The 23,930-nt window shown below is 37.5% G+C and overlaps 1 protein-coding gene across 3 annotated transcripts in view; it reads right to left on the reverse strand.

Moving 5' to 3' along the window:
- CDK17 (cyclin dependent kinase 17) overlaps positions 1 to 19,163 on the reverse strand; it is a 99,639-nt gene extending 80,476 nt beyond the window's left edge. For 2 of the 3 annotated variants that reach the window (XM_024127254.3, XM_055085253.1), the window contains exons 1-2: positions 18,974 to 19,059; positions 18,095 to 18,201 (exon numbers count right to left, since the gene is read on the reverse strand). The gene's annotated coding sequence lies outside the window, so the exon portion shown is untranslated. Of the gene's footprint in view, positions 1 to 18,094; positions 18,202 to 18,973 lie in introns of all 3 variants that reach the window. The other variant, XM_007125140.4, reaches the window with a different exon arrangement.
- Between the last annotated feature and the right edge of the window lie 4,767 nt (positions 19,164 to 23,930).

Here is a 23,930-nt window from a genome sequence, read left to right on the forward strand (position 1 = left end):
CTCACCCAAAACACTTTAAACGTAGCAAATTAACTGCAGTATAGGTGGATGATTTGAACTTTCTAAATGGAGTGCTGACACACTGTAATAAAATTTCTACACAATTTTAAAAAACATTCTTAAACTGGAAAAGAATTTAACCAGAGAAAAGGAAAGAACCAAACTCAGTATTATAAACAAAAATTTTATTGCACAACCTTATCAGCCCATCTCTGTGAATATGATTTCTTTTTTAAAAAATAAGCTTAAATTCCAGTATGAGAAACTCTTCCTTATTTCATTCTTACAACAGATATTGTTTGAAATATGTGGATATCAGCTAAGATTTGATTGTTTTATATAGAAATTAAAAATAAATATTTATTACAGAATTTGACCCGATGCTTGAGAAATCAATTCTTGTTTTTATCATGCTTTGAGCGCCTAGGCACTTGAGTACATGTTTATTTATATGATTGCTTCCATAACAGCAGGCTGAATATGTGATTAAAATCCAAGTCATCAGGTGTGCAAACAATCAATAGGAAAGAAAACCTAACAGCACTCACCAAGGCTCTCCAGCACTCATGAGTAGTAAGAGACAGTGAAATGGGTATGAATTCATTATTATTGAACTCCAAAATGTATTTTACTCTAACTTTATTCAAACATTGGGGGGAGGGTTATCATTTAATTACAGTGAGTGAGCATGTTCAATTTAGTAGATTTTTTTTTAAGTGCCTGGAATCCAAAATAGACTCCTTTGTGGTTTCAATTGCTTCCAAAAATATGGCTTCTTTCACCAAGGAGAAGACTTTTTTTCTGACACTCAAACTTGATTTTTTTATCTGGAAATTAAAAAGTGGCAGCATAGGTCTCTTGTTTTAAGCATGTAACACCAATTATGCTTTTCCTGGAGCCCTAATGTGTATTTGCTTTCCATGTACACATTTCACTAGAATTACTATCTCTTTGACATCCTCAGAAACACGAAAGGACAGAGAAAGGTTTCTACTCTTTTTCTATTATTTCTGTAAGCAGAAGGGATTAAATTTAATAATGATTTTCACTGATTGCTCAAATGACTCTTACCTCTTAATAATCACTGTCCTAGAATGCAATAATTGTTATAGCTTACTGCTCAACCCGACACTGGTTTTGATCCAGAATTTAATTTACCACATTAAAAGATCTGTTCAAACAAATCAGTCTCAACATTAGAATTATGAGCAATTCTCTGTAAAGTTAACCAAGTAACTCACAAGTTTATGTCCCTATACACTGGCAAATGATTAGAAATGTACAGAAAATGACTAGTACCCCGTGGTACTAATGAACAGTTTTTCTCTCAGAAAATAAGATTTAAGTTTAAGTATTTCCTTACCCATTAGTTTCTCTAGCAACATCATGTAAGAAGGCGTCTATAATAAATTCAATGGAAAAAAGTACCTAAGATTATTAATGTGAATTTAGGTAAAATATATTTTAACTGTTAAGAGATCTAGCCTTTTATCAATTTTCTCCTCTTGTGCAAGTAATAAAATTGTGCTTTAAATAACAAGAAAATGAAAAAGACAAAATTAACCTTTCACATTATATAATTTTTCAGCAATCCTTTTAAAATAAAAGATCTCTGTGAGACTACTAGAAGTTAATATTATCAAGGAAATGTCTTTTCCCAATTTTATGTAATAGGAAAAGTAGTTAATAATATGATGTGCCAATCTGTTCTAGTGCTTTATTTACATTAACTCCTTTTAACTACCACAGTAACCCTATAATATTATTTAAAATATACCCATTTTACATATCTAAAGAAACTCAGTCACTGAAGAGTTAAAAACTCACTCAAGGTTACAGCTAGTAAAAGGAAGAACCAGTTGGAACTCAAACAGTGTAAGACCCTACCTAGTCCATGCTCTTAACTAATATCGCCCAGAATAGGGTTTAACACACTGCTTCACTCAATAAACATGAATTGGCTGGGTGCTTAACAGTTTTTCTTTCTTCTAGGAGTTACAAAAACCAGTTTTTGAGAAATAAGGCACGTACCAATCCTTTTTCCTTTCCTTATTCTACTTCTACCTAGACAGAACAGAGTATTCCCTACACTATGCTCTCATAATCATATATTGTACATCGTTTATATAGCATGTTCCTATTTGTTTCTAACTAGTTTAAGTACAAAATTAAGAAAACTTGCAGAGAAAGAAGGATGTTTCGCTGTTCGTGTTTTTAAATCCCGTTTCCTTGCGTAGGACCTAGCTCTAAGAAGGAAGGTCCAGATAAGTGCTGGACAGGACAGAAAGGAGAGCAGTTAAAAAAAAAAAAAGTCACTCTCTAGAGTAACTTATAAAAAAGAGAGGATCCAAGATTAGAGCATACCCCAGGTAGCGGTTTTTTTGCTAAGCTCTATAAGTAAGATTTTATATATAACTAAGTTATATATAACTATAAGTAAGATTTTATATATAACTTTAATCTATTATAATTTGATTTCCATGAAAGACTTATGAGTTGGTACGTACTGCTCTGCCCATTTTTGCAAATGAGAAAAACAGACTCAAAATTGTTAATGAATCTGCCCAAGATCATATAGTTAGTAAGCCCTGTCATTTCCAAAAGAGGTAAGGGAATATAAGAATCAAAGCCTACAGCTCCAAGGCTATTCATAGAAGACGACAGCCAGGAATAGATTTGAGAAATAGAATTCAGTGAGTTACTACAGCTTAATAGACACAGCCCCTAAGAATATCCAATTGAGTGAGGATGATCAAGGGCAGGATTAGGATCCAATTCCATTTTGCTCTAAAGCAGAGGTTCTCCAAGTGTAGTCTGTGGGATCTTTAAAGGTGGGGGTGGGGGGTTCCTCAGGTCAAAACTATTTTTATAATAATACTAAAAACTTAATTGCCTTTTTTACTTTTCTCTCACGAGTATAAAGTGGAGTTTTCCAGACTACATTTCACAGAATACTGCAACAGAATGAAACACAAAAGTTGTGAGAAGCCAGCTGTCTTCTATTGAGATAGACATTAAAGAGATTTGCAAACAATGCTACCCTTCTCACCATATTTTTAAGTTATTTTTCATTTTAAAATATTTATGTTAATTTGTAATGCTTATTTTTAAGTAAATAAATGTTAAAATTAATGTAAAAATTAAAGAATTTTTTTGACCTGAGACCAAAAAGGTTGAAAAGCCACTGATCTAAAAAGCTATGCTCAACCAATCCTCAGATCTAAAATCTGGTTTTCTAAACTGATTTACTCACCAGGATAAGTGGGCTATGTGAATGGAAAGTTCCTGAATTTCACCATATTACAAATTCCTTAACAACAGAAACATTTTAAAAAATCTTTGTGTTCCTCCCTACCCTCATCACAACACTCATATCAAAAAAAAAAATTTGTTGTATCAATCCAGATTACTTCATTGTACATTTCTAAATTAACACTATACTTTATACCTAAATTACATAAAAGATTCTGTAATACCACATCACCTCAAAATAAACTGAAGGAATGTCAACCCATAAAACTGAAAAGGTCAGACTTCACCACATGGTGACACATAATGACCTCACTAATGTAAAGACATCCTGTAAGCCTCAGCTAATCATTCACTCTTTCAACCACCTCCTAACTCCAACAGCAGGAAATTTTAAAAGCATTTTAGGAGAAGAATTATGTAAAATGTATGTTTAGATATTTAAAAGGTCACATTCTTATGGCTACTGTAAGAATAAAACTTCAATTTCCTTCAAAAATAATATATCACACAACATATTTTTCAATTACCAAATAAAAAATTATTGTCTTTATATGTTGTCAACGTACAAATTTCACAAAATCTCTTACTTTCTAAATATCCATGTAGGTTTCACTCAGAATGTTCTTAGCATACTTGGCATAAGATAAATATGAACTTGTTTTTGATGTTTAAAAAAACAAAGTGTGTAGGCAACTTTCTAGCCTTTCTCTCCAATAAACATTTGAACTACATAACTGAATGTGCTATTCTGTCATTCTGTAACTTGTGACACAATAATATTTATCACATTTAAAAAAAACTAACACTTTATTAAAGCTTTCATAAGACAGATTCTACTGGATAGTGGCCAACTTTCCTCAGCAACAGTGGCATTAAAAATGTCAGCATTCTTCAACCTTCTGGCAAAGTTTTTCTTTGGGGAAGGAAGGGCTGTTCAGGGGGGAAAAAAAAAAACTCTTAAAAGTGGTCAGTAAGTTTTGATGATATAGGAAATACCCTCAAAAGGGATCTTCCTAAAGGCTGAATCATGTATCAGTTGATCTCAAATTTTTAAAACTATCATCACCTTCAGAAAAGCCTTCTTGCGATTCTGGAGAAGAAAAACAAAACAAAAAACCAAAACCTTAACCCTCTACACCACATTACTTGCTAAATGGAAAATTAGAAACTGCTCACATACCAATCCTAAGAGGGAGGGAGCATAACAAGCCAATTCACAAGCACACTTAATTTACTTTATAAGATCTATAGTAGAGGCCAGGGTGTAAGATTTCAATCAAAAGATTAAGAAGACAATTTGTACCTGACTAAACTCCACAGCTACAACTTTGGTATTTCCTAAAAGTTTTCGTATTTATCTCTAGCATTTTTTATTCTACTAATTCTACTTATTTAGGAAAACTTTGCATACTAGAAATAAGAAAAGCAAAGCACTAAATTAGATTAACACAATGGAAGAAAAAAGAGTAAAATGTACCTTTTAAGAAAAATGAAAAAAAAAAGGTTAGAAAGGTTACCTATGAGGATACAGAAAAATATTTTTAAACAGTAATACCTGAAATTAACTGGAATTCTGACAATACCTGAGTATCTCCCTTAAGTGGAATTAAATGGATTCTAGTTAATCAAAGCTTGAGTATAATAAGGGCCTTGATCCTCTCTTCTTTGCTTTGTTATTGCTTACTACCTATTCATTCAGTCTTGATCTCAAAAGCTGAGCGGTAAAATATTCCTACATTTAATTAACACCTGTGGTAAAATGTTAATTACATACATGTTTGGCACTGGTTGATGAAGGGTGTATAGTATACAGGAAGTCCACTTGGTGTAGTAGAAAGTGAGTAAGCCTAACACAGGTTCAAATCCTTTTTCCTTCATACAGACACTGGGGAGAGTGAGAAGTAGAACACTGAGAAAGCCAACCTTAGTTTCCTCTTTGAAGAAGGGAATTAACAACTACCTCAAAAGAATGTGAGATATAGATTAGACTGTATATATATTGTGTCTAGCACATAGTAGACATTCAACAAATGTAACTTCCTCTCAAATTATGAACAGCAAATATACGTACTGTATACAAAATTGCAGGCTACCCACCAATGACCTCCTTTCCTAAATCACAGTCAAAATGAGAGATTAAATAACTTCTATGGGGTCATGTGGGAGCAAGATGGTAAAAGTACTTCTAAGAAAATATTCTTAATTTCAAATAACTACCCTGCAAACAGAACTGCCCACTAGGCAATTCTTATGTGAAGAATATCAACAAATAGTTCTGTGAACAGTCTATATTTCGTACATTCACAGAACTGTTGAGTGAAAATTCATCACTGGGGCCAATAGATCTTCCTCCATTTAGGCACAAAAAGCTTTGTGTACTGATCCCACTTTACAGCCACACCTCCAGAGATCACAAAACAATATCCTGGTTTTTTTTCTACCTCTCTGGACACTCCTCTGTAGGAGGAATGTATTCCCTCCCTTCTCTCTCTCTCTCTCTCTCTCTCTCTCTCACACACACACACACACACACACACACACACACACACACACACAGTATAGCCATTAAGCACTATTAAGGCTCTTCTTACTATGCTTCCTCCTAAGGCAAACTCACTTAGGCACACAAGTTCAATCTAAACAGTAACTCCCAAATTTCCATCTCTGATCCTTTTCTCTCTTTTCTGAGCTGCAGAAGCATATATCCAACTACCTACTTGGGTGTCTCAGACACATGAATTGTCAAAGTTAGGCTTCATTCCTCAGGGGAACAAATTTCAATGTCAAACCCCTCACCAACAGAATGTATTGTCTTTGAAGATGAGCCTAAGAATTAGACTTTTTATAAATACATTTTCAAACTTATTGTGGTTCTGAATGGGCACTGAGAACGAAAACATCTGCACCCAGAGTTTACAGTCTACATTAGCATCACTATTCAGCTGTCTTCAACAACAAGACTTCACTATTCCAGGAAACTCTTGCCCAGGCAGATAAGAATTGCAAATAACTTCATTGTTCATTCCAGGAACTTCCCCAAAACCCCATATAAACCAACATCAGACTATTCAACTTTTCAATAAATAGCAGCAAATGACTGTTCATTTTCCAAGACTCTGAAAAAATCTCACCTTCAAACCCTTGCTTTGCTACGTCTACCAATCCCAAACTATTACATGATCCCTACTAATTCTAATCAAGCTCCTGCATTGAAATACCTGCATTAAAGATTCCAAATCCTCAATAAATATTCCAACTTCACTCTCCTTCCTAACTTTGCTCTTCTTTTCACCCATACACATACCCCTCTTCCCCCAGCAGATCCTACCAACTCAGGAAATGTGGTGTTCTCCTTTACTACCATAAGCAATAAACTCACCACGTTATTTTGGGTAGTATTTTCTAGGAGCCAACATTCCACAGCACTATCAGATAGTTTCTCAAATGTCTTAAGATTCAGTTCAGCAATAATAGTTTCATCACAAGTAGTGCGAGGAAAATATGAAACCTTTATAAAATGTTATAAGAAATCAGCACCCTACGTTAGGCAACATCTGCTGACACTATTGCTTCCAGTTTCTTAATGAGTTAAAACAGCTAACTGGCCTAATTTCTAAATAATACCAAATAAAGAGATTACTAATATCAAAGGGGCCATAAAACCAGTGAGGAGTTCTAAGGAAGATGGAAGATAAATCACAGAGGGGTTTAATAATCTAAACCGTAATCTTAGGAGAAATTGGATGGGGAAAAAACTAAATTAATATATGAATAATCCACAATGCTAATCATCTAGAAGAAAAAATACTGCTAAATATACTACAGTATAACAGTGAAAACTTTAAAGGAGTCTTCATTACTTTAAAATTATTTTTAAACCATGATTTGGAATTAAGATACAATGAAATGCTTAATACATTTTCTAGAAAGTTGAAACTTCATATCCACCAAAAGTAAATGTATAAACATTTCTTCTACTATAAATCATTTAAGGTACCTATAAGACCACAGGCATGCTTACACAGGAGTAATTTGAAAGAAATGGTTAAGCATTTAAAATGCCTCAATGATTGGGAGGAATTGAAGAATTCAAATTTTAAGATCGAAGTGTAAAAAAGGAAACCACAAGTACTGGAAGAAAATTTGGATGAATTCCTTTATAATCTTGGAGTGGTGAAGACTTTTCCAACTATATTTCAAAATCCAGAAACATTAAAAAAATTACCATATAAAAAAGGAAAAAACTTGCATGAAAAAATATCAAAGAATCTAAACATATATATTTGCAACCTATAACACAAATAAAGGGCTCATCTCCCTATAGAGAAATCCTGAAATCAAGAAAAAAAGGCCAGCAACCAAATAGAAAAATAAAGAACATGAGAGTTCACAGAAGGGGAAAATAAGTAAAATGCCCATTAAACATATAAAAAAAAATACTCAATGTCATTCATAATGAGAGAAACACAATAGTCTGAGTTACACCAGTTCTCATCTATCAAACCGACAAAATTCCAGAAGTTTGACAACACATTCAGCTGGTGAGGCTATATGAAAACAAGCCTCTCATACATTCAGGTAGTAGTGAAAAATGGTAATTTGGCTATAGCTAACAGAATTATAGAAGCACCTATCTTTTTTTTAATAAATGTTTTATTTTATAATAGTTTTAGATTTACAGAAAAATTTCAAAGATAGTACAGTTTCCCTACACCACACACCTAATTTCTGCTATTAAGATCTTATATTAGTATGGTACATTTGTCACAATTATTAACCGAAAACTGATATATTTAACTAAAGTCATTCCTTTATTTAGATTTCAACAGTTTTTATCTATGTCCTTTTTCTGTTCCAGGATCCCATGGAGTATAATCATCTTCTTAGGCTCCTTTTGGCTGTGAGTTTCTAAGACTTTCCCTGTTTTAGATGACCTTGACAATTTTGAAGAGTACTGTTCAGCTGTTTTGTAGAATATCCCTCAACTGAGATTTGTCTGATGTTTTTCTCATGATTAGACTGGGGTTATAATTTTGGGTGAGGAAGACCAAAGAGGTGAAGTGCTATTCTCATCACATAATACTATCGACGTAATTTATGATTGCTGAAGTTAACTCTCTCAGTCTGTTGGGTCTGCTATAACAAAATACCTTAGACTAGGTGGCTTATAAACAACAGAAATTTATTTCTCACAGTTCTATAGGCTGGGAAGTCCAAGATCAAGGCCACTGCAGATTCAGTATTTGGTGAGAGCCCACTTTCTAGTTCACAGACTGCCTTCTCACTGTGTCCGCAAACAGAAGGGGAAAGGGATCTCTCTTAGGTCTATTCATGAGGGCTCCACCTTCATGGCATAAGCATCTCCCAAAGGTCCCACCTCCAAATACCATTATACTGGGGATTAGGTTTCAACATATGAATTTTAGGGAAATCCTTGTTCTTGGACTCTAAATCACACATTTGCTTATGCAAATGTTATATATATATATGTTGTTCATTTGGCAAAGTAATAGCAAAAGAATAGGAAACAACCCAAGGATCCACACAGGACTGAGTGATCATACATCCAACAGAAGTACTACAACTATTAAAAATAAAAGGAAGATCTTTAGATATGGAAAAACCTCCAAAATAAAATATTTATGTACATTTGCAAAAAGACACACTGGAAATTTAGATTATAGTCTATTTTCTACATTATTTTATGTTCTTATATTTGAAAGATAATTTTTAAAACATAATAATTGAGACCATAAAGACAGAAAACAGTAAGACACTGATAAGAAACTAAAGTAATTAGACAAGAAGTGCATTAGACTGAGGGGGCAGTAAACAAACCAAAACCTAAGCTACACTCAATACACTTGAATCTGAGGAAATGATACTTAAGAACCACCAATCACAACCAACCAACGAGGCTTTCCTAAATAAGGTAACCGCTTAAGCTATAGCCAATCAAATAATTTCCTTGCTTTGCTTCCACGCCTTTTCTATGAAAACCTCCACCCTAGCTGTTGGTGGAGCACTCCTAACCACCTTTGGCTTGGCTCTGCCTGATTCAAATCAATGTATGCTCAAATAAAGTTGAAAATTTTAATGTGCCTCAGTTTACCTTTTAACAAAACAAACTAAAAAAGCAAGACAAAAACATTCATTAAAGGGAAAAGTAAATAAGTGGAACAGAAGACTTTTATACATCAACTTAAGAAAACTCCCCCCCAAACACGATTAAACTATTCCAAAATAGAATAAAAAGGGACAAAAAATAAGATGGAATGATGAAAGTTTTAATCATTTTGCCTTTACTTTAAATTTAAATCCTAGAACAATGACTCTAAAACTAAAGAATTACTTGGAATGTTTTTAAAAAAACCCTGGGCTTCCCTGGTGGCGCAGTGGTTGGGAGTCCGCCTGCCAATGCAGGGGACACGCGTTTGTGCCCCGGTCCGGGAGGATCCCACATGCTGCAGAGCAGCTGGTCCCGTGAGCCATGGCCGCTGAGCCTGCGCGTCCGGAGCCTGTGCTCCGCAACGGGAGAGGCCCGCATACCGCAAAAAAAACACAAGAAAACCCAGAGTATCCAATTCAGTTGCTCTGGGACAGGGCTTGAGATTTCACACACACACACACACACACACACACACACACACACTCTCTCTCTCTCTCACACAGGCTTCTAGCTTTTTTTTTTTTTTTTTAAATCAACAAGAGTGCTTCTGAAGCTCAGGTTAAGGTCACTGACCTATAAGAACATAAGATAATAAACAAAAACATAATAATAAACAGTAAACATCTAAGCAGATTTATGACAAAGGAAAAAACCAAACCAGTTTCTTCTCTTGATGGATAAGTTGTATTACCTGTTATTCTATTTTACTTCAGAAAACCTGAGTCACACACAAAAGTCATTAAGAAGGAAAGCAAATATTGCCTAGACTGTTAAGATGTCAAAGAAATGGTATAGCGCAAGCCTGAAGAAGGGAAACAGCAAATGGTTACACGAAAAATTTGGCTGGCCCTAAGGAAAAGCTTATCAATGTGTTCATCAGGAAGATTAGGACAGTTTTATCCCTAATGATCATTAGATAAGAAACAACAATGAATATCCTATTTAGTCCACTAGTCTATACTATTCCCTTCCTACCAATATACCTAAAGGGTACAACATACACCCATTAGTAACACTAACTCACTAACACACTGATTCTCAAATTCAGTGGGAGAGGCATATTAGAAAATCCAGGAGGTATGTACAGTTTAAAAAGCCAGAGATGATTTTGATTCAATTGTCCTTGTGAACCACTTATTTAGACATTCATCAACCTGAAGGAATGGATCTGCAAAACAATTCTAGTACTATAACCAAGTTTTTCCCTCTATAATACAGAGTAATAAAAATAATTGCTAACTGTGAGTGCTCACGAGGTGCAAGGTACTTTGCAAAGTGCTTTATAAATATCATTTAATTTCTACAACCCTATGAAGTAGGTTCTGTCATTCCCAATTTTATAGAAGAAACTGACCCTTAAGAGTTTAAGTTAACTACCTCAAGATCACATAGTTATCAGTTATTACTTGGGGAAGCATTATTTATCTGATTTCTCAAATAAATCTGATTTCGCAAATGAATCTAGTTTTTATCACACACTTACTATATCAGAGATATAATTTAAAACTCAATTTTACTGATAAAAACCCAAATAAAATGTCTTTAATTTTAAAAGTAGACCATAAAGCAGTTTTTATTTTATTACAGTAATTCCAATGAAAACCTATCTCCTGGTCAACTGTATACATAACTATCAGAGTAACAGGAATGACATTAAATGCACTGTTCTGAGTGTAATTCTGTATTTTATTTTAATGAATTTAAGTCTAGTACTATATAGTTCAACAGCTCGATTTCATTAAGGATGAAATCTTTATCCAAATCTTTATCCAAATCTTACTCTTGATATTGACCAATGTTTTTCGACCTTTAGAAATAGATACTTTATTTACATATAAATATTGTAATTTTAGATTCTAATTTGTCTAAAAGATAACAATCTTTGAAGATTACATCCCTTTTCTCTCCATTTTCACTAACAAGTTAGTACAGCTCACGTGTAATTAAAAAGGCCCAGTAATACCAAATTACTGCCCCTCCAAATTGGCCTACCAACTGCATCCAAATTACTCTCATACAAACACAGCCTACATGGCCTACATGTAGCACCAACACTCAAAACTTTTAATGGCTTTTTATTTTCTACTATATCAAAATTAATTCTTGACCCTTTCTAGGTCATAACTAATCTGACCCTAACTTATTAATTCAGTGTTGTTTCTCCTAATTCCATCACTTCACTCACTCGAACAATACGTAATATGGGGGAAATACCAAAATTTAAAAGGCATGGTCCCTCTGTAGCACAAAGCCAGACAAAAGGGTAGAGGATTTGTAAATAATTAATTACAATACAATACAATGTATTAAGTCTACTACAGTAGACATAAATGCTATAGCAGAATCACCATAACTCTGCCAGAATGGATCAAAGAAGACTTCAGAGGAAGTGACATTTGTCCTCAAAAATGAGAATTCCTCTCCAACTGTCACAGCACTGTAATATCAACACACCAGTTTCCTCATCTTTGTATTCTAGCACTGACCACAGTGATGGTACAGAGCAGGCATGCACTTCAGACATGGATGCACAGATGGATGGATGGATGGATGGATGGATGGAAGGAAAGAACAGAGGGATAAAAAGACAGACACAAACCATCAACACATGAATGAATAAAGAAGATGTGGTATATATACACAATGGAATATTACTCAACCATAAAAAAGAATGAAATACAGCCATTTGCAGCAACATGGATGGACCTAGAGATTATCACACTGAGTGACCAGAGAAAAGACCAATATTCTTTTGTAGCACTTATGTGTGGAATCTAAAAAATAGTACAAATCAACTTATTTATAAAACAGAAGCAGATTCAGACATAAAAAACAAACTTATGGTTACCAAAGAGGAAAGGGGGGGTAGATAAATTAGGAGTATGGGATTAACAGATACACACTACTATATATAGAAGAGATAAACAACAAGGATTTACTGTATAGCACAGGGAACTATATTCAATATCTTGTAATAACCTACAACGGAAAAGAATCTTAAAAAGTATATATATAATTGAATCACTTCACTGTACACCTGAAACTAGCACAATATTGTAAATCAACTATACTTAAAAAAAAGACATATATATAAAGAATGAAAAATTGTTAGATTAAAATAGGGTAAAATTGGAAGTAGTAATTCAGATGAGGCATTCCAAAATCCTGACATGTGAAAGTGGCAACAGAAAAAGATAAATCTAAAAGATGTTTAGGAAATAAAATTAACACGATTGGGTGTGCCTGACTGGACTAGAGGGAGAAGAGCATAACAGAAAAACCTAAGAAGCTGCCAAAGGTTTTGGCTTAAGCGACTAGGCTGATGGTGGTGCATTCACTGTGGCTGGGAATAGAGGTAGGAGAGTAATAAAAGAGTTCAGCTCCGGTAAGGGAGCGCTAAGAGGCAATAATATCTGGGAGACAGCTAGAAAAGAACTCAGAAAAAGAGGTCTGGATTAGAAATAAAGATATGGAGATCATCAGCATATAGGTGATAAGAACAAAGCACTAAATACAGATGAGAATGCCCAGGGATCATATAAAACATGAGAAGAGGGGCCAAGGACAGAACATTCCAGACAACCAATGGTGCCATTATTTCACCCATTAAAGTATATTTTTATAACGTACAATGACTAACACAATGCTGAGGACATGACAAATGCTTTAAAAGTACTTACTGATTACATCTCTGAATTAACTGAAAAATCATATTTATTAAGTATAATAAAGCCATAGATAAAAAATCATTTCTTAAAAATAATTCAGTAAGATGGGCTCAAGGGACTAACATCTGCTTTAAGGAATCCAAAACTTACTTCAAAAATCAACAAAAAGCTTCCTTCTCACCAGCAACAGCAATACAAATCAGTAATTAAAATATTAAAACCTGGAAGTATATTATACTTCCAAAGTTTATTTTATAAAATACTTAAAAATATGTATTAAATAATTTAAAGGATAATGCCTCTAAATTTGAAGAGCTTCAGTGTTGTTACCTGATAATTTTTCACAAGTATTAATACCAATTTTAACCAACTTTTGTTTATATCATTTAACATTAACACACACTAATAACAAATATTAACCATCAATTGTAAAAATAGCAGGATGAAATATATGATAAGACCAAAGTGAGTGAGTAACGCATATAGTGAAAGAAAAATTATTCTTGGGTCCTTTTCCCATTGTTTACAAATATGCATACAAAATTTAGAGTATTCTTGAAAGTACACTAACAAGAATGTGCTATTAGGGCTTCCCTGGTGGCACAGTAGTTGGGAATCCGCCTGCCAATGCAAGGGACACAAGTTCCAGCCCTGGTCCGGGAGAATCCCACATGCCGTGGAGCGATTACGCCCGTGCGCCACAACTGCTGGGCCTGTGCTCTAGAGCCCGCGAGCCACAACTACTGAGCCCGCGCGCCTAGAGCCCGTGCTCCACAAGAGAGGCCACCGCAATGAGAGGCCAGTGCACTGTGGCGAGGGGTGGCCCCCGCTCGCTGAAACCAGAGAAAGCCCGTGCTCAGCGAGGACCCAACGCAGTCTAAAATAAAATAAAATAAACTTACTTTTAAAAATGTGCTATAGGGGCTTCCCTGGTGGCGCAGTGGTTGAGAGTCCGCCTGCTGATGCAGGGGACACGGGTTCGTGCCCCGGTCCGGGAGGATCCCGCATGCCGCCCAGTGGCTGGGCCCGTGAGCCATGGCCGCTGGGCCGGCGCGTCCGGAGCCTGTGCCCCGCGACGCGGAGCGGCTGGGCCCGTGAGCCATGGCCGCTGAGCCTGCGCGTCCGGAGCCTGCGCTCCGCAACGGGAGAGGCCACAACGGTGAGAGGCCCGCGTACCGCCAAAAAAAAAAAAAAAAAATGCTATTAAAAAAAAAAGATTTTGTTAACCTTTTAAACTCTTACCGCAAACGAAAGAAAGCAAACCTTCTTTCATTGTTTTTCACTTTAACGGACTACCCTTAGGTCAAGTCAGTAACATGTTCTGTTTTGTTTTGTTGTTTTTTTTTTTTGTGGTATGCGGGCCTCCCTTTGTTGCGGCCTCTCCCGTTGCGGAGCACAGGCTCCGGACGCGCAGGCTCAGCGGCCATGGCTCACGGGCCCAGCCGCTCCGCGGCACGTGGGATCCTCCCAGACCGGGGCGCGAACCCGGTTTCCCTGCATCGGCAGGCGGACGCGCAACCACTGCGCCACCAGGGAAGCCCACATGTCCTGTTTTTTAAATCTGAAAAAGAGATAATAACAATACTAATGTGCAATTTATATAAGGATCAGTTTTTAATATAAAAATGACAAAAATGTACAATTTGCTCTGGTATTTCCATTTTTCAGTGGTACATAGCCACATATAAAGTGTGCAACTTCAAAGATCAAAATTACACTTTAGTTAATTAAAATATGCAATACCAAACCAAAAACCAATAAGTACTTATACCTGTATAAATAGAGACATAGATTTTATCTACCTTAAGGCAAATTTTTCCCCAATACTGAAGCAATCTACATAGTATGTATCTGGCGCTATCTTCCCTTTTATGACACATGCTCAAATAATGTGAACTAATTTTAACACATTAAAAAAATCAAAATAAAGACAATTTTCGCTTATCCCGATATGTCATGGATGTATAAATCTACCTCCTTAAATACAGTATTCAATATCATATGTTACTGCAGAATGTCATGGATTTATAAATCTACTCCTTAAATACCGTACTCAATATTATACGTTACTGCAGAACATAACACCATTTATAGTAGGCACCCCACCTGTTAAATTTACAGATAGACGTCTACTGATTTTCCAAGCTGGCCAAAAGAGAGAGGAAAACAGGCTAGGAAAGGTAAGCGACACTCAAATACATTCAATACATTTTTCTGGTCCTTGGCAATTCCTCTTTTCAGGTCAAATATTTTGCAGATATCAAAGTAACTGACAATGGGAAGGGATAGTTAGGGAGTCTGGGATTGACATGTACACACTGGTATATTTAAGAAGGATAACCAAGAAGGACCTACCAGTCAAAGAAACTGCCAACACTGTAGGCTGAACACAAGTTATACCAGGTTTTCTATTGTAGGCAGTTTTTTACCTCACAAATACTATATAAAGCACATATAAAAATGCCATAAACCTACTGTTTATCTTCATCATTTCAAATGCAAAATGCCACAATCAGTTTACAAAATGCATTTAAAATAATTTTTCTATTTAAAAGTTTAAGCAAAAATTACACATTCAAAATTCAAAGAACTCAAAATTATTTTTCCTTCACATGTATGAAAGGGGGTAATTTTTAAATAGATAAAATACTCTGAAGAATATTTTATAAGCTGCATTTAACATATAATGTCTCTTTTCTACAATACAGCAATACATCATTGTAATTACACATCATCGAAGTATAAAAGCTATATAAATGAATGCCATGACATGCTGCTATAATTTTTATTAAGACTAGAGAACAGTAATAAAGATTCAAAGTGTAATGCCCTATAAAATATTCAGTATTATTAGACAATAACAAAGAAAATACCACCGCAAAAATTTTGTGTTCATAGAAAATTTTTTTATATTAAGGAACATCATCATTTTCACTTTTGAATATACATCTCAGAAGCCATTATAGTTCCACTGTTCACAATAAAATATTTGCAGTGTTTTAGTTATTACTATTTCACCAATAAAGGAAAAGGAGAAAAATATTGCTGAAAATAAGAGAAAAAACAAAAGCCTTGATAGAGTAAATTATTTTATATGCCATCTCTTTCCACCATAATCGTAGGGCTAAACAAGTAACTGAAAACTAAATATATCAACATTTATATACTTTAAAATCTTAGTCAACACAGCTATTTTGTACTACAGAAAAAATAAAAATTTTTTTTTTTTAGTAAATTCAATGACTTATTAGAACAAGATTGCTGGTGTACAAAGCTACCACACTGGATCGCTACCATACAATGAATTAATTAATTAGAATTAATTATTCTAATTTCATCTTTTCTTACTATGTATCTTTTTTCCTTCAGGTAACCAGAGTACATTTCACAAGCTGCACTATTTCAAATACCTCACACTAAAAGTGACCTTAATGGGCCTGAATCCAAGGATGAGAATAAATTACACATTTTATAAACGCTTCTTTTAGTAACAGGCAAATTAGGATATTAACAAGACTTTAATTCTTTTTTTCTTTTAAACAAGACTTTAATTCTTCACATACTCTTTTTACCGATTGTAAAAGTAATGTGAAAATATGAAAAATACAGAAATGTATTTTTATTCATCCGTAAGTCTCACCACCCAGAAATCTTTGTTAACTTTTTGGTAGATTTCCTTCTAGTGAGAATAAAACTTCAGGTATCTAATTAGACACTAATTAATATGTAGTGGGAAAAAAATCAGTGTATCCTCAATATGGCCTTTCGATAAATAAATAAAACATCTATTATTAATGGTATGACCTGTTAATTTCACAAAGAATTGAGGGAGTCCCTCAATTCAGAGACTGGTCCCTAAACTGAAATCCCTTTCACAATTTTTATAGTGTCAACATTTTAATGGCAACAAGCAGCAAGACATGACTGTTCTTACAATGACATCAACAGTAATGTCCCAAACATCAAACAGGCTTTACTTTTCTTTCCATTCATATTCCAATATGTTTTTATTTTCGCTGTTAAAAAAATCAATAAATTATATTTGCACAGTAATTTTAAAACAGCTTAAATTCAAAGAGTAAGTTATTTTCTTTGAAGCCCAGCACTCAAATTATTACTGTTCCTGACCTATGAGACAGTTTACCAAAAAGGTTATCACTTTTAATTCCAACAATCTCTCTCATAAAAAAAAAGAATATTCCTTAAATATAGCCACATTTTTTCTTTTGTTCCAACCCGTTGTTTATGGAAGTATGCAGATGCTAGGATTACAAAGACTGAAATGACTTCATTAACAAAGCAACATCTCAACATTAAATAAACCAACTACTTAATCTCATAAAAGAACAAAACCAATAATATCAATGCTAGCAAATTTTTTTTCTTAAAATGTGGCTGAACCTTATTTCTAGCTTCAAGGAAGGCTTTCCTTTACTCAAGGCATCAAAGATCTTAAATCCCATTCATTTTCTTCTGTCCAATGGTCAAAAAAAAAGTCTAAAATACAGTAACTCAGAATTGTTACTCTAGCCTTCTTACGCAAGCGCCTTTTAAAAGAAATCCTTCAACAAAGCCTCGAGAAAGAATCAGCAAAGTGGGAGGAAAGAATTGTCTAAGTCAAGCATTTCCTGATAAGTGACAGGTCTAGCGGCTGCCAGGGATACACTTTGCTGACCCTAGGAATAGTCAAAACTCAAAACAAAATTTGCCACTTTTTTATCTAAAAAGTTAATTTGGCTAATAAGAGCTGATAATCCATGACCAACGACGTGTCTCCGGTGGACACATTAATATAAAGAAGGAGCGCCAGGGATTTCAGCTAAATGCTTTTGCCATTTTTGCAGAAGAAAAGCTAATTGTTAATGGCCATGTGACATTATAAGATCCCAGAAAGGAAAGGGTGGGAGGGAGAGAGAGGAGTTCAAGGCAGTTCAGGGTCAGAACAAGCTCAGACATCCTGTCATTAGCAAACCGTTCCCCAAGCTGAAGGCAAAATACTGCTTACCCGAAAAGGAGTGGGTGAGAGGTTCGGGGAGAACGAGGGGAAAACCACAGGAGAGTCAATGTGGCAGGGAGGGGGTGATGCGAGGGAGCGAATCTGGAGCTATCCAGCTGAATTGGGGAGCAAAACCATCGGGCACATGAAAACCGTGAGAAAAGGCACTACGACGCAGACAATACTTGGCAGTACCCCCCCCGCCCCATCTGCCCCTCCCCATCGGTTCTTTGGGTTTCCCACATTCCCTCCACCTCTGCTCTGACCCACTCTCAGGGGTGTGACTCGCCAGCGGGAGGCTGCCCTGATCTTTGTCTCTGCCGGCTCCTCACGCGAGGGCTCCTCCTCCTCCCGCTCCCCACCCACGCACACCCCCGGCGTCTCCAAGGAGCTGGAAACGCGGTGGCCACCGCTGCTTCCTCTCCCACCTCTCGCGGACCTGCGCCCTTTCCTTCCCCTCGGAGTTGCGCCGCCCGCCCTCGCAGCTCCACCCCCGCCGAGGGGACCTTTGTGTCTCGGGGGACTTTCTGCCTCCTCCCCTCCTCGGCCTCGCGGGGAGACCGGCCTCCCCCGGAGACCAAAGCGGCAGAAAGCGCGGAGGCGGCTGCAGCGGCGGCGGCTGGAAGCGCCTCTCGCGAAGGAGCCCGAGCGTCAGACACTCACACCCCACCCCACGCCCGGAAATGCCCGGGCGACTGGGGTCCGAGGTGGACCCGAGGGGCGACAAACACAAGCGAGCCCCCTGCGCCGCGCCGCCCTCCTCAACTTCTCGGCCGGGCCTGAGCCGCCCGCCCCGGCCCCCAGTCCCAAGCACCCTCCACCCGCTCTGAGCCCAGGGTCGGCGGGGCAGCAGGGAAAGCCCCGAGCGGCCGCCAGCCGCCAACTCACCAGCAAGTGCGGGGGCCGCGTCCCGAGAGCTGGCGAGGCGAGGCGCACAAGGAAAGCGGCTCCTCCGACGCCCGCGGCAACCGGATGCAGGTCCGGGTCCCAGCGGCTGGCAGACCCGAGGCGCCTCCGAGGCGCAGGCCTCCGCCGCCGCCTTCCAGCTCACGCCGAGGGTCCGAGCCTCCGGGAGGGGCCGCGGGTCCCTCACGCGTTGTCAAGCCCCCCGGACAACATGGCTCCCGGGCTGCCGAGCCGCGCGGGCGGCCCACTAATCCCCTTGGAGGAGCCGCGGCGGGAGTGAGGCGGGCAGGGAGGCGCCGACGCCCGGTTGCGGCGGCCCGGCCGGACACGGGCTCCTTCTTCTCTTGGGCCGGGCCGTGCGAAGCTGAGGAGACGCTCGCTGCGTATGCGTCGCTTTTTCACTCGGCGGCTGCGGACTGACGCCTCCGCCTGTTCCCCCGGGGAGAGCGAGCGAGAGAGAAAAAACACTTTTATTGAAATGATCCAACCAGCAGCGGCGGAGAAAAGCGACCAGCCGCTGCAGCTTCCCCCACCCCCTCTTGAGCAGCTCGCCGCAGGCAGCGCGACCCCTGCCGGCGGCGGGGGGGGGCGGGGCCGGGGCGGGGCCTAGAGGGCGGGGCGGGGTATCCCCGGGAAAACCCCCACCCCGAGATGTAGGGCCTCAGTCTCCAGTGCCCGGCTTCTGGAGTGGCTGGAGGGCGGTGGGAGAGGTGAAGAGACCCCCGCAAGGGTGAGAAGGTTAGGCAGTGCCTATCTACGGCGACTGGGGAAGAAATTATCTGAATAGTTCAGCCCCTTCATTTTCCACCCCCCCAACAAAACAAAAACTGTTGCTTCAATTATGCAAGTAATTATGTAATTTAGATACCATTGCCGCAGCTCTCTACTGGTTCTCTAGAAAGTTGATGTCAAAGGGCCCACACTTGAGCTTGATTACTGCAACTTTTCTCCTTTATTGTGGGTGGCTGGGTGGGTACCAGGGCAGCATTCACTCACACAGGCAGCATTTATTCATTTAAACTACAAACTTCTTTATATTATGTTCTTGACAATATACTAAGTCCTCAGAGGACGGAGAGTCTCCCTGGGATGAAAAATACTCCATAAGCAATTGTAATAAAAATCTGAGCTTTATGTGAAGGGAAATAGAAGGTGCTATGAGAACAGAAAGGAACTTCTGTTGCAGAGTTGGTTAGGTTTTGTTTTCTTGGAGGAGGGGGGCCGCCCGAGAGGTTGGCCCAGTTTCTGTCAATGTTTTTACTTTCTTCTTTCCCAGAGGCTAAAGGCTAGTTCAGGAATGAACAGCGGAGTGAAAGTGAAGACAAACTGAAGTAATACTGACCCACTTTTCTCCACTGAAAAGGATAAAAGCATAAAGTAAACACAAACATAAACCCCTAGAGGGAGATAATGCGAGGACCAAAAAAAAGAGAATGGAGACCGGATGTAGACAACCTAAACAAGAAAAAAAAAAAAAAATTAAAACCACGTAAAAGGCCAGGTGAAGTGAGATATGAATATTTTTCCATTGTAATACCTGGAAATAGACAATAAATTTTTAATGTAATTTCAAATCACATTATGTCCTAAGGACTTCTGACAATTATCTTCTTAGATTCCTGGGTGAATCCTTTCCCCCTACAAATAATACCTGATGACTTCTCTTATTTTCTTGCACAAAATTGAATGTATCTACTGTAATATTCAACAATCATACAATCAATCAGACTTCTCCCATACCTCTAAAATTACCAGAATCCATAAGTTAGGAATATTTATGCTCTACACATATTTAATACTTGCTTATAATACAAGAACACAAATATATAACAGGCTCTCCTTTAAAACAAAAAACACTGTAATTGATGCTTTTTAGATTTGTCCAAGTCAAAGCACTTTGTAATATGGCAAGAAGTAGCATCATTCAGAGATCTTTTAAAGTTGGAAAGACAGAAAAGTTGATATTTTTATAAGACCTACTTATATGCCAAGTATTTTTCACATACTTGTCTTATTTTAAAAGATAATTGTATGTCTTTTTTTGGACCCTTAGTAAATGTTAAAAATCATAATAAAAGTGAGTTTACAAAATAGCATCCTGAGTTTCACATTAATAATTCCCCCTTCTATCATTATATTGGAAATACTCCATTGGAAATCAAAAGATTGTTCTAATTGCCTCATCTAAAGCTGCTAAAGAGCACGTTTTCCTCTTCCTACATCTTTTATTACAATAATAAAGACTTCATAATTAGAACTTAGATGATGATTGTATCGATCTATTTATTCTTTCCATCAAAAAATATTTACTGAGTGCTCCTGATGTGCCAAGCATCCTTCTAGGCACTGAAGATACAGAATTGGACAAGACCGACAAGGTATAGCCCTCATGGAACTGTTTGCTAGTGGTAGAAACAAGCAATAAACATGTAACTCACTTAAGGAATTCATAAGATAACTCATAATCATGAGAAATATAATGAAGAAAATGAAACAGTAATGGAAAAGAAATTGAGGGGAGGGACAGGATAGGTGGGGAGGTCAGGAAAGGCTTGATTATCAGCAGAGGCTGAAAGGGTTCTTTCTTTGTATCAACTTGGTAAATGATTCAATCAAGAAAAGATCACATGAAAAAAGAAATTGTGGTATTTACATACAATGGAATATTATTCAGCCATTAAAAAAGAAGGAAATGATGCTACCACATGGATGAATCAGGAGAACGTTACACTAAGTGAAATTAGCCAATCACAGAAGGACAAATACTTCATGATTCTATTTATATGAAGGATGACAAATAGTCAAATTCAGAAGCAGAAAGTAGAAGGAGGATTGCCAGGGGCTAGAGGGGGAAATGGGGAGTTGCTCTTCAGTGGGTATAAGGTTTCAGTTATACAAGATGAAAAAGTTCTAGAGATCTGCTGTACAACATTGTGCCTATAGTTAACAATACTGTACTGAAACCTAAAGAATTTAAGGAGGTAGATCTCTTTTTATCTGTTCTTATTGCAAAAAAGAAAAGTCACATTCAGTCAAAATAATGGGTGAGTGCATTTATTTAATTACTTTTTTAAATTGATTTAAAATTCACACATCATATTTTTGTCATGTTGGACTTTTTCCTAGGTTGTAATATAGACTTTTTTTAACCTGGTAAAATAAAGTTAAATTAAAAATTACTTCGAGCATTTCCCAAACTGTGCTTAATAGATATTCCATAGAACTTGGTGCGGGGAAAGGGTTGAGAAGGATCTCAAGATCAGTCCAACTACTTGATCTCTTTTGGAAATTCACAATGCACATTTACATATTAAAAACTCTGAGGAGTTGCGAGATTAAAAGTAACTTTCTTTCCAGTTAAACCAGTGTATCCCAAAATGTTAAACAGCTTTAATCACAGGACATATATGAAAATACTGAGGGATATACGATTGCTGATGAGCACAGTTTGGGAAACTGCTCTCTTGAAGCCTGAGGCATTTACTCTTCAGCCTCAGGAAAGAGGGCCCCTGAAGGGGAGAATCTGAAGGTCATTGAACTTTGGACAGAGAGAGTGGAAGATGGAGCTGGAAAATCTTTGCTGTGATTCACACTCTGAGAGTGACACAGCCTGGGAAACAAACGTAAAACATGACCAGATAAGATATGGAAAAAAGACACTTAAGCTGGTTTTCAGCTGCTCAACATCAGTGGTTCTCAAACGATGGTCCCTAAACCAGCAGCAGCAATATCACCTGGGGATTTCTTAGAAATAAAAATTCTCAGGCCCCACCTGATACCAGCTGAATCAGAAACTCTGGGATGGGGGCTTCCCTGGTGGCGCAGTGGTTGAGAGTCCGCCTGCGGATGCGGGGGACGCGGGTTCGTGCCGCGGAGCGTTGGGCCCGTGAGCCATGGCGGCTGGGCCTGTGCTCCGCGACGGGAGAGGCCACGGCAGTGAGAGCTTGCGTACCACACACACACACACACACACAAAAAACAAAACAAAACTCTGGGATGGAGCCCAGCAAGCAGTTTTAACAAGTCCTCTAGGATTCCACTGCACAAGAAAGTTTGAAAACCACTACTCTGCACAACATCAATACATAGCTTTACCTATCTACAAAACAATTTTATACATGTATGAAGTTTTGGACCATTTCCAATTATTAATAATTGTAAAAAAATTCTCAAAGAAATTAGTTAACTTACCAAATTGGGAAAAAGCTTTTTGTTTACACACTTCTCTATTTTGCTAGGCCGAACCATGCAGTAAATCTATTTTTTTTTGCAACAGGAGTGAAGCAAATCAGCTAAGGGTAGCAATTAACTATCTTCCCCTAATATCATTTGAGCAAAATAATTTTACATTTGGTAAAAGTGAAGCTATAGGTGAGAAAAGTGTATTTTCAAAGGATCTTTGGAACTTGCTTTGAAAGCAAAACAGCTAGCCTCACCCCAACATTTATTTTTTGTAAATATTTTGTACCATTCCAACATTTGCAGAACAGCTTGATACCAATGCACAGTGATACAGTTGTAGCCCATCACTTTAAAAGTTAACTATAAAGGGTTAGTTTAGAGAGTCAGATCTATTTAAAATCATTATCAGAATATCTCCATAGACATACAAGTTACAAACTGGGGGAGGGAAACGCCTTCCCTGTCTACATCTACATTTTTAAATTTTCAGTGTTTGAAATACTGCATTTAACTGTAGAGTGTTGGTAGATAGCATCCAAAATATTTGGTACAGTCCAGGCAACATTATAAAAAGTTTTCAGAAAAGTGAGGTCAGGTGTCCTTACAAGGGAAATAAATCCAGAAACCAAACTCAGTCTTGGCAGCTAAGGAAGACATAGTTTTCAAACATTTCTTTTTTAAAATGAAGTTGTTCTTTAGTTGTTGACAAAATTGCTTAGTTTTTTTGATCTCCAGAGTGTTAGTCTCCAGGATTCCA

The sequence above is a fragment of the Physeter macrocephalus genome, chromosome 6 (assembly GCF_002837175.3).
Source record: "Physeter macrocephalus isolate SW-GA chromosome 6, ASM283717v5, whole genome shotgun sequence".
In the NCBI taxonomy this organism is placed as follows: Eukaryota; Metazoa; Chordata; class Mammalia; order Artiodactyla; family Physeteridae; genus Physeter; species Physeter macrocephalus.